General features: G+C 43.5%; 1 long non-coding RNA gene across 1 annotated transcript; it reads left to right on the top strand.

Annotated features, from left to right (window-relative positions):
• Positions 1-518: 518 nt before the first annotated feature.
• On the top strand, positions 519-2,867 carry LOC123085759 (uncharacterized). The gene is made up of 2 exons (XR_006439872.1): positions 519-1,000; positions 1,603-2,867. It is a non-coding gene; the product is annotated as an uncharacterized lncRNA (long non-coding RNA).
• The last annotated feature ends 5,318 nt before the right edge of the window (positions 2,868-8,185 follow it).

Below are 8,185 nucleotides of genomic sequence, written 5' to 3'. Positions count from 1 at the left end.
TAAAAAGATGGAGTTTATATCATATTGCATGAGTTTATACATCTACATCATGTCATCTTGCTTAAAGCGTTACTCCATTCTTATGAACTTAATACTCTAGATGCATGCTGGATAGCGGTCGATGTATGGAGTAATAGTAGTAGATCCAGGCAGGAGTCGGTCTACTTGTTACGAACGTGATGCCTATATACATAATCATACCTATATATCTTATATTTACTAATTGGATGCATCATACGAGCCTCCACGTAAATCCACATCATTAAAAATATATTAAGCGTTGATCTATCTAATTAGTCTACCTTGACCCTACGATCTACGTTACTTTTGTGGTAAAAAACAGATCCAATCTACACGTAACAAAGACCAAGTCTGACCCAACCTCCACGTCTTGCTTCACCCTCACATTTAAAAAAAATCATCCATCCGATTAATATGTTGGCTATAATAGGCTGTCAGATTAACTTTTCCTCTACAACGTGATGTAAAAAAAACTTTTCCTCTGCAACGCGCACGACCCATGAGCCACGCCTCTGCCCGTAATCTAAAACAAGCACCCAGTCACCGCGTCCCCATTGATCCCGATCTGGGTAAACAATACTTGACCTAACTCTCCTCAATCTTCTCCCATCCATGCACCACACGTCTGCAGCTAGCAGTGACCTCCGTCGCTGCCGGACCAGGAGCAGTCCAATTATGGGGGGTGGGGAAGGCCACACTCAGCAAGCCCAATCCCACACCGGCGAAGAAGGAGCAGGCGTCCAGTCCGGTGGCCGCGGCTGAGAAGGCAACGGCCAGCAAGGGGAAGCGCGACAATGAAGTGAATGCCCAGATTACCGGAAGGAATCGATGAGCTTCCCAAATTTCTGCTGGGATTCACAGCCACCTACTGTCCCGTGTGTCTACTGTCGCCTCTCCTTCCTAGGAGGCTGTTTGCTTGCATCAACTGTACGCATACATATCTCTCACATCTACAATTTTCTACATGGCCTCCCACCAAGTACGTGCTTCTCCCTGCCTTTTTCTCTTCCCCGCCTTGCTCATGAGTTTTTTGTCAGATTAAGTAAACATTGGTTTTGAAGGCTTTACTATCCTATTATGTTTCCATCAGATCTTTATATGGTTGCTGCACGAACTATAGCCCCGGATTTTTTGAGCGGGTTTTGATGATATTTTCCATATTTTAATCTTCTCAGCAATGGTGTCAACGGGCTCAATTTCAGTCTTATACTTGATAGTGTGAATAGCAGATTTTGCATCGATCAAGCAAGGGGTCATTACCAGTTTACCACCGACCTTACTTCAATATTACTGATTGCATGACACAACCTATTGCCTGGAAAGAAGTAGCTAGATCTACTTAAAATCTAACCCAATAAAAGGTTTATACTGATATGTAGGCTGTTGGCTGTTACTGTAGACATGTGGATGCTTTTTTGACATGTACTGTTCTTGCTTCTGTAGTCTCTGGACACACCTTATTATTTTGACTTTTAGACATCACACAAAATTGTTGCTAAAATCAGCGATGGAGGTTCCCATCATTGATTACTTTGCTGCATACGAATTAAAAGAAGTTATTTTGTTTCTCATCTGTCCCAGGTAAGTGTCGGACGCGCAGAGCAGCTTAGGATAAAACTAAATTGCCTGATTGGATCATGATGACTTACATGATCACATCACACACTATATGGATAAAATGAGCATCGAGTGGTCAGGGTCAGAGTAGCGGCGCTGGTCAAATTAGGCGCTTGAGCAGCTTGGCGAGCTCCATGTTAATTTATCTCTTTCTTTCCCTGTGAAAAAAATCTTCAACATGAAGCAATCGTTCTCTATGGAATCTCCGCTGCCTCTCTCTCTGTTCCCTGGAAGAAATCCATTGATCTCCAACAAAGTGAAGCGAACAAGTCGGGCATGGATTCCGATGCTCTCAAACTTAATCTGAACCAAGGAGGTGAGTTGACAGATCCGCTATGCTCACAAAGCTCTTCTCACATTTTTTGAATATTTTCTCATGACGGTCTATACTTGAATTGGTCGCCTTCCGTTGATGTGGACCTAAATATTTCTATCATGCCGTCTAATATTGTTGTGCTCTCCAAGGATTCAACTCGATCGGAATCTTTTCACATACGATCTTCAGTGGACAAGAGATTGTGTGTCGTGGAGTAGACTGATCGAGAATTCTTCAGGTTAATGATCTTTCTCATGGGGAGAGGTAGAGACCATGTAGTAGTACATACACTGAGATAGGATTCTTGGGCTTTTAATCGATTATTACTTTTCCTGAATTAAGGAAAAATTTGGCGAATGATTAGATTGGTTGATAATTTAGCCAACAGAAGGTGGTTCTGAACGTGTTGGTTAATTGATAGTTTGATGCTATTGTTTGATCTGTTTCCATCCATGACGGTTCTAAAATCTGAATGTGTTGGATTTTTCGTAGTTCGATGCTAATGTTTGATGCGTTCCCGTCCATGATGATTCTAAATATGCACGTGTTGGTTGATTGATATCTTGATGCTATCGCTTAATGTGTTTCCATCTATGATGGTTTTAACATGTGCATATTAGGATCACCTGCATCGGAAGTTGCTGTTGTGGCCGATGACTGTTCAGATGGAAGCGCATAAAGAATCATATTGACGCAAGATATGAAGAATATGATGTACATGGAAGGGAGAAAGTAGTGAAGTAAAACGATCTTGGTTTCCAGTGGTAAATGGTGAAAGCACATTTACTTTCAGCAAGAGGTGGATCCAGAAGATAATAGCAGCGTAGGGACTATGACATGGTCCGTAAAGCGGTTGTTGGGACATATATTTGTACAATATACAGGCAATACGCAACTAGCAGTTAACATGAGATTGAAAAAAGAGTTCATTGGAGACGTTCAATTCAGGTTTGAATCAGTTTCCTCCGTCCTGTTTAATAGGCCTGATAAGTCAAGATTGTTTTTACATGCATTATGTTTATAACGCACAAAATAGGAATTTACCAGCACAGCAGTACATGTATATGCATGAATAGAAGTTGTGGCATAGAAGTATATATGTGTTGGCTCCTCTACAGGGACACATACTACGTAACGGGGTACAAGTTTGTCGTAGTGTGCAAGAGCATATTGAGGCAAATTCATCCCAGGCCAAGCTTCATCATGACGCTGGCCTTTCTCTGGATGCGTTTCGAGCATGAGCTGATCTTTGATCAGTTTCAATGCTATGACAAACCCATAATCAACACACAAAACTTTCACTTTACCATTTTCAATACTATTTTTTATCATTAATTTGTACGAAAATCCAAACAGTAGATTGTCCAACTGTAAGGCGGGCAACTTTTGATTAAAACAAATTTGGAAACAATTTCCACAACAAATTAGTTATCAAAGATAGGCGTACACTTTCTAAAAATTTCAACCTACCAGGTCAGCATGAGCCCTGTATGTACTATTTTGATCATTAATTTTTGTAAGAATATTCAAACACTAGATTGTCGAACATTTGTAAGCGGGACAGCTTTCGAGGAAAACAATTTCCACAACTAATATTAGGGACAGATATACCCCTTCTAGGATTTCCACTTTAATTACCAAGTCAGCTTGAGCCTTCTATGTTTTTCCATACTATTTTGATCATTACTTTCTGTATGAATTTCAAACACTATACTGTAAAACGTTTGTAATACGGGCAACTTCTGAAGAAAACAAATTAATTATCAAAGAGAGACGTACACTTCTAAAACATCATATAGATTTTAATAGGAAATAGACATGGGGGAAGCTGTGTAAACGACATGCAAACCACATTTACAGGGTCAAAAATAATCTCGAAGAGTATAATACGTTGAGAGGGTGATGTTGCAGAAACATGTGAAGTAACATAGCCAAATTTAAATTTAGCTGGGGCGCGCAAACGAAATAAATTCAGCACTAAATAGTAGTGAGGAATGAAAAATATCACTATTCATATCGAATTTGTTTCTTGCATACCTGCAAGATGCACATGTGTCTAAACAAGAAATTTTGCATGTTTATGGACCATCACCCTTCCCAAGTACTGACCTGTTTTGATGTTTTTTTTATTTTAAACGCTGTTTCATCATACGAGGTTGTTTCCACTAGCTATTTAGCATTTAGAATGGAGACACTAATTAATATCTAGGCACAAAGCAAAATGAGCAAACCTATGGCGCAATTTTTGTTTGAACTTCAAACTACAAGTTTGTACGATGATATGCCATAGTCTAAGGAATATGATATAGTATTGAAAAGGTGATGTTTACTTTGATCGTTAATGTCTACTTACATTATAATTGTAAAACAAATGTAATTTTACAATATTATACACATATTATTTTTGCACATCTATTCAATATGTTTCAAAAGGACAAACGTTTTGGATAATATAGAAGCATGATTAATATTATGTCTAAAATGAGAAACTTTTATCGACTGGAAGGAGTATGTTTATCCTTGACGTAACTACAGTCACACGCGGAGCAATCATGGGAGCATTTGAATTGATTGTGGAGGTACCATTATTTAATCTAAGTAATTTATATTTATTGTTATGTTTAGGAAGAAAACCTAAGGGGGATGTAGGTATCCAATATTTACAAATTGGAATATCAATTTTTAATAAGAGTATGTTGACATGAAACTATGTACCGTTGATGAACCTCTAAAAAGGCCCACCAAACTAGGAAGTAGCTTAACCACTACATTTTCCTCTTCTACATGGCAAATACTACGTACTTCCTAAAATTCAAGTACAATAAAGAAATTCAAAAAAATAACCATTAATGTGTTTTCCAAATTCCGGCCTGTGCAGTTGCACGGGTTGATGACTAGTTCTCATAACTATGCTCAATTCTATCAATTGCTCGACAGTAATTTGTTCACCCATCGTAATACTTATGCTATCTTGAGAGAAGCCACTAGTGAAACCTATGGCCCCCGGGTCTATTCTTCATCATACAAGTTTCCAATCTATTTTATTTTGCAATCTTTACTTTCAATCTATATCATAAAAATACCAAAAATATTTATTTTATTATTATTATATTTATCATATCTCATTCCTGCAAGTGGCCGTGAAGGGATTAACAACCCCTTTATCGCATTGGTTGCGAGGTTCTTATTTGTTTGTGTAGTTACGAGGTGACTCGTGCGTGGTCTCCTACTGGATTGATACCTTGGTTCTCACAAACTGAGGGAAATACTTACGCTGCTTTGCTGCATCACCCTTTCCTCTTCAAGGGAAAACCAACGCATGCTCACGAGGTAGTAGAGATCTATTCGATGTAATACTTTTTTGCGGTGTGTTTCCGAGATCCGATGAATTGAATTTATGATCAGCTTATCTATGAATATTATTTGAATCTTCTCTGAATTCTTTTATGCATGATTTGATATCTATGTAATTCTCTTCGAACTATCGGTTTGGTTTGGCCAACTAGATTGGTTTTTCTTGCAATGGGAGAAGTGCTTAGCTCTGGGTTCAATCTTGCGGTGTCCTTTCCCAGTGACAGTAGAGGCAGCAAGGCACGTATTGTATTGTTTCCACCGAGGATAAAAAGATGAGGTTCTCATCATATTGCTCGAGTTAATTCATCTACATCATGCCATCTTACTTAATGTGTTACTCCATTCTTTATGAACTTAATAGTCTAGATGCATGCCGGATAGCGGTCGATGTGTGGAGTAATAGTAGTAGATGCAGAACCGTTTCGGTCTACTTGACACGGACATGATGCCTATATTCATGATCATTGCCTTAGATATCGTCATAACTTTGCGCTTTTCTATCAATTGCTCGACAGTAATTTGTTCACCCATCGTATTATTTACTATCTTGAGAGAAGCCTCTTGTGAAACCTATGCCCCCCGGGTTTAGTTTCCATCATATAAGTTTTCGATCTACTATTTTCCATCATATTAGTTTCTGATCTACTATTTTGCAATATTTTACTTTCCGATCTATAAACTAAAAATGCCAAAAATATTTACTTTATAGTTTATCTATCTCTATCAGATCTCACTGATGGGGTCATGTACCTAGGGTAGGGTCACGGACCTGATCTAAGTACCTTGCCCAAGGACACCCTTAGAAGAGGTCGCCTTCCAGTCGACCAACGAGGGACTCACTCGACTGACTTGAAGGACTCGACCACGAAAACTCACTCGACCACCAGAAGGTCAAGAGGCACTCTGCACTGCAACGGCCTGTAATTAAGTAGACTTTATGATAGTAAAGACACTTTATGTGGGGCGTTACCAGTAACGCCCCGGACTTAACTCACCTTAAACCCTCCCCTACGTGGGCTGGCTGGGGTCCTGGCGCACTCTATATAAGCCACCCCCCTCCACAGGTCAAGGGGTTCGGCACCTTGTAACTCAGATACTCATAATCCACTCGACCGCCTCCGGGCTCCTAGACGTAGGGCTATTACTTCTTCCGAGAAGGGCCTGAACTCGTACATCCCTTGTGTTTACAACCTCTCCATAGCTAGGACCTTGCCTCTCCATACCTACCCCCCACTCTACTGTCAGGCTTAGAACCACGACAGTTGGCGCCCACCGTGGGGCAGGTGTTTTAGCAATTTTGTGGAGAAGTTGCGATTCTTCCGAGTACTTTCATGATGGTGGCTGCTGGAGTTTTGGTCGAGGGTCGAGAGATCCGTCTCGGTGCTCTCACCTTCATCGCCGACGACTCCGCCTGGCTCCAGGAGGCTCCACTCGACGTTGATGCGCTCCCCGTCCGCGGTGCGACGCATTTTCGCGCATGTGTCCGCGGCGTTCTGCTGCGGCAACCGTCGACCCCGTATCGATCGACTCCTCCATCGTCCACCCTCCCGGTCTCCCGCCAGTGCAAGCGCTCGGGCCGGTCGAGGCTTCAGCGGTGGGTGAGGCACGCGGTGGCTCGCCAGACGGCCACCTCTCATGTTGCGGCAATCGAGCCCGACGAATCTCTCTACGGCCTGTTCGATCTGTCGACTGGCTCCGTAGAGACTGCATCCGAGTGCGATAGCAGTGATCCAGCGGCGGAAATCCTGATGGTCGACGGGCCCTGCAGTCCCCCTGGCTTCGCCCGTGATGGTGGAGCAGGCGGCGGAGGCGACCCCGCACGAGACCACGAAGAGTACCAGCCCGAGCCACTCGACTCTCTGCAAAGAGAGGAACTTCGCCGCAGGAATGTGGATGCCCTGCGTACACCCATCGCAGGAGAAACCCCCGAGGCTCGCGCCTTGGAGGAGGCACGTTTGGCCAACTTGGCCGAACGCACTCGACTGGAGAATCTTCAGCGAGCACTCGACGAGCGCGCGCGGCAACGAGTGCCCGACAACAGTCGACGTCAACTCTTCCCGCCGACTCAGAGGCTTGATGCAGATCAGGGATCTGCTCCGGGCAGCAGGAGATCAGAATTCGGCCGTGTCGCAGTCGCGCAACAGAATTCACAGTCGATCCGTCACTGCGAATACGGTTCAGTCGGCTCACAGCCCCAGATCGCCTCCGCGGCGTGAAGGGCGCGAGAACCGGCGAGACCAATATGGTGACCGACTCGACCGAGATGATAGGCGTCGAGTGCCCAATTCCCCTCCGAGGGGTGGGTCTTACGCTCCTCGGCAGCAAGATGACAGGCGTCAGTTCAGTACGGGGCGAAGGGTTCCAGTCGACCCCAGAGAACCAGGCTTCGACGCGCGATCCATTATCGTGCAAGGTTTAGTCGACCGGAACAGAGCCCATCGAGGCGGACTCGACAGAGATGCGCACACAAGTAGTCGAGTGCATGTTTCTGGTCCTGAATGTTTCAGCAGAGCTATCAGAGCCGCAGTTATCCCTCCCAATTTCAGGTTGGCAACAGGAGTCAGCAAGTTCACTGGTGAGTCTAAGCCTGAAACTTGGCTCGAGGACTACCGAGTGGCGGTTCAGATTGGTGGTGGAAACGACGAGGTGGCCATGAAGCATTTGCCCCTCATGCTGGAAGGTTCTGCCAGGGCATGGTTGACTCAATTACCTCCTAGCAGCATTTACACTTGGGAAGATCTGTCCCGAGTGTTCATCAGAACATTTGAAGGAACTTGCAAGCGACCAGCTGGACTGACAGAGTTGCAAGTCTGCGTGCAGAAGACCAATGAGACTCTCAGAGAGTATATTTAGAGATGGATCACTTTGCACCATACT

This window comes from Triticum aestivum, chromosome 4A (assembly GCF_018294505.1).
Source record: "Triticum aestivum cultivar Chinese Spring chromosome 4A, IWGSC CS RefSeq v2.1, whole genome shotgun sequence".
NCBI classification, from domain to species: Eukaryota; Viridiplantae; Streptophyta; class Magnoliopsida; order Poales; family Poaceae; genus Triticum; species Triticum aestivum.
The sequence above is the reverse complement of the archived record's forward strand: the minus strand, read 5'-3'. Positions and strand labels throughout refer to the sequence as shown.